The sequence below is a fragment of the Hemitrygon akajei genome, unplaced genomic scaffold, assembly GCF_048418815.1.
Source record: "Hemitrygon akajei unplaced genomic scaffold, sHemAka1.3 Scf000121, whole genome shotgun sequence".
NCBI lineage: Eukaryota > Metazoa > Chordata > Chondrichthyes > Myliobatiformes > Dasyatidae > Hemitrygon > Hemitrygon akajei.
The window spans coordinates 1325354-1329177 of NW_027332007.1; the positions used below are offsets into that span (position 1 = coordinate 1325354).

Genomic DNA, 3824 nt, shown 5'->3' on the forward strand with positions numbered 1-3824 from the left:
GAGAAACACCACCGTACCTCGTGTCTGTGGATACGAAAACGGTATCTTCTTCCATTCATCATCTGATGGGTCTTCCACCCGATCGGAGTTTTACAACACCATTGAAGTAGGAGTTGGGACGACGGGTAACTTTCGAGCGCGAAGCGATTCAGGCCACCACTTTGTCCATTCTCTTTATCAGTCTCTGTCCTCCTGCACCCGCCCTCCTTAAAACAACACTTGCTGCTCCTCCACCTGTCTAATGAGCTGCAGGCGACGATTCAGGCATAAATCAGGTGAGTGGTTAGAAGGACATTGCCCTGGTTACTGGGTGAAAAGAGAAAGCTGAGTAACCTTTGATTTGAACGGGCGAGGACGATCAAAGAGCTGTGTTGGAATCGTAGTGTCCCTAGAATTGTCAGAAGCGTGGTGATATGCGTCATCCCGTGGCCTGTGGCCCCCAGTGCTGGAAGGACGAGCTAGTTGCCATAGGCAGGCTTTTGCCATCGGTCGACAGATGCCAGGCTGAAATCTGCATAATGATTGTCGGTAGGAGCCAGCGTGGAGAAACTTGGTGTCGCTTTTCCTTCGATAGCTCAGTTGGTAGAGCGGAGGACTGTAGAGGAAATAGAGTCATCCTTAGGTCGCTGGTTCGATTCCGGCTCGAAGGATCAGGACTTATTTTACTGCGCCCATCATCAATTCCATACCACAGCCTCGCCATGATTGAAATTCCCCCGCGAACATGGCATTTGTGGACAAGCAGCTGGAATTTCTTTTACACCATGTTAACATCATTTTGAAATTATGCTAAAATCTTTCGAAACCTTTGGTAATATAATGATGAATTTAACTGTATTAATGAGTATAATCCATAAATGGGTAAACTCTAAATTAACCACATTTACATGAAACATTTTAGCTTCAGCGTACGTGCATTGTCATTGTTTCAAGTTACAACACTGTCACAAATGGTCACAATGAAGACAGAATGGAAGTCGGTCGCTCACTGTTCAGAAACCACCATCGCCGTCCCGTCAGAACATTTCACTGTTGTATCCTCCCTGTCAATTGTGACTGCCTGACAGTGTTTACGTGTGTTGTGTGTTATGCTTTGTCATCGTTTGACTTGAATATTACAGATTTAAAAAAAAAACATTACAAGTGCCGAGCACTTTTAAGACCGGGTAACAATGTTCTGCTCAGAGCAATGGTTTGTCCCTGAAGCAGTAAAATAAAACAGAGGGAAGGTGGCTGCGGTGCAAGATCTTGTTTTCAGAATCTGACCTTCCAATCGAATAGTAACTCAGACTTTCGGATTTCAATTACACTCCCCCTCTCCTTGGAGATACCGCGCTTGGAGTTCTGTGAACAGTCTTGGTCGCCCTGTTATAGGAAAGGCAGAAGTCCGCTGAAAAGAGTGCAGACAGTATTCACAAAGATGCTGCAGGGACTCTCGGGTTTGAGTTACAGGGAGAGGTTCGGCCGAGTGGCATTTTAGTGAGGGCAGAAATGTAGCTGGATTACGAGCGACGTTTCCTCACATAGAAGTTGCTCTGTGTATTGAACAGCCTGAGAAAGGAAATGGGAGCAAGAGTCGTTAACAATATTTAAAGTACACATGGACAGTTTGACGAATCTGACCCAATCACGGACAACGGCATCAGATTACCATGTCGGTCAGCATGGAGATATTGGGCCGAAGGACTCGTTTCTGTGATCTATCATTCCTAGACTTCGCTCATCGCTGCTGCACAGGTGAACGTGAAGAGATTAATGTGAGCATGCGCTCCTGTAAAACGCTTTATGCTGCGGTCAGGTGTTCAAACAAACAAAGTATCTTTTTACTTCCACTGATAATGTCCAGCAGAGATTTAATTTCAAGAGACCAATTGACGGCTGTGTTTCTACAAAGAATACGTTTGCATTTCTTTATTCTTATTTTTGGTCCTTTTTGTCTCACTGCAGTTAACCTTGTGGCGATCATCATTCTCAGCCGAGGAAACTGCGGTCTCTCCAAATGCGTCACGCGGTACCTGGTGGCGATGGCTGCGGCGGATCTAATGGTGGTGATTATCGAAGTCCTGTTCTACCAGATGGGTCAAGCAAACAAACTTCACAGATTCCTGGACAACGCTCCGTTCTGCCTTGTCCACTACGTCCTGTGTCACGTGGCCGTTGACTGTTCCGTGTGGTTTACTGTCGCTTTCAATTTCGATCGCTTTGTGGCCATTTGCTCCGCTCAATATAAAACAAATTACTGCATCCCCAAAATTGCGGGTATAGTGATTGGCGCAATATCGATCGGGTTCTTTTTAAAAAACATACCATTTTATGTCATATAGATGGAAGGCGTTGTTGGTGAGGGGCATCTGGGTCTGTTTCGATAGGTCCGTACTTCTTTTCTCGGGATCGTTTGAGGGGTTTTATTGGGTGGACCGTCTGTTGAATCCGCTACTTCGTTTCTTCCTCATTTTGACCCTCAATGCTCTGACCGTCAGACAGATACTGGCGGCGAGCAGAGTCCGTAGGGGGCTGAAGGGATGGGGAAATTTCGGGAAACAGCGAGATCCGGAGATGGAGAGTCAGAGACAATCCATCATTCTGCTCTTCAGCCTGTCGGCGAGTTTCCTTCTCTGTTGGGCGACAACCACTCTGGTCTCTACACCGACCTGGAAATGTCAATCTGGCTTTTTCAGGCACAGTTTGCGGGTTCCGTGATTCAGAATTTCAGCAGCTGCACAAATACATTTATCTACGGAGTGACCCAGACCAGATTCAGAGAGCAGTTGAAAGCTCTTCTGCTCTCCCCCATTACCTCAGCTTTGAATTTTTTTAGAAGTCTGTACCGCTCAGATGAACGCGTCAAATAATGTTCCAATATCGGAAGTAATCCCACACCTGATCCACAGGGATGGTAATAAATTAAACTCGCTGAAAACGTTGTTCTCAGTGATTACATTTCTTCCCAGCAGGACTGCATCGCCTTTCATTCAGACTCTCCTTTCCCGTTATTGATTACGGCGTTTGATTACATCCCTCCCGTAGCAATGTATTTTACCTTGCAGATTAAATCACCCGGGTATCTAATATTGAAAACACATATATCCATTCTCGAGGTGTGTATTACCTAAACGTTTGCAAAGTGCTGGTCGTGGCTGCCGAACCGGACACCCAACGTTCATTCTCACTCTCTCTTGTTCGGTGTTTTCGCTAAATTTATTTCTGCAGGCTGATTGTTTTTTTCCTTTCTCTGTCTGGCTGAAGTTCTCTAGTTTCGGCACAGGCCGAAGCCCACAGTATGAATGAGAAATCATTTTGCTTCGGCCCAACTTCTCTCCAATTTGACAACACATCGGGACACATTTCCCATTGGCCTGACAGTATTTCCACACAGTGAATACAGGCTGTCCTTGCTACAGCAGGTTTGCAGCACTGGCCCTTCGCAGTAATGATGTCTAACATGGGGAACGACTAGAAGCAAGTTTAAAGATCTTACGCTTTGTTCCTTACACTGATTCTAAAATGTATACATTTACATTGAGTTCGGGTCATCAGTGTCCCGGTCATTCAAGCGAATGTCCTGCTCTATATATTCCGGGTTTCATTGTTTCCCAGGGCTGTTGGACTGTGATGGTACTGAACTGTGACCCCTTTGCAGTGTCACGTGTCGCACGCAACTGGGTTGTAAACAATTCCTGTGAATTGAAGGCTCCGAGTCTGTATTCGCGGGGGTTCAGAAGAATGAGGCGGGATCTGATTGAAACATTTCGAATGTTGCAATCCCTCGATAGAGTGGAGTTGAAAGGGCATTTTCCATTAGTGGTGGAGATTAGGAGGGGAGG

At 45.9% G+C, this 3824-nt stretch overlaps 1 non-coding gene across 1 annotated transcript; it reads left to right on the forward strand.

Moving 5' to 3' along the window:
* Positions 1–564: 564 nt before the first annotated feature.
* On the forward strand, positions 565–650 carry trnay-gua (transfer RNA tyrosine (anticodon GUA)). Its single transcript is given in 2 exon segments — positions 565–601; positions 615–650. It is a non-coding gene; the product is annotated as a tRNA-Tyr (tRNA).
* The last annotated feature ends 3174 nt before the right edge of the window (positions 651–3824 follow it).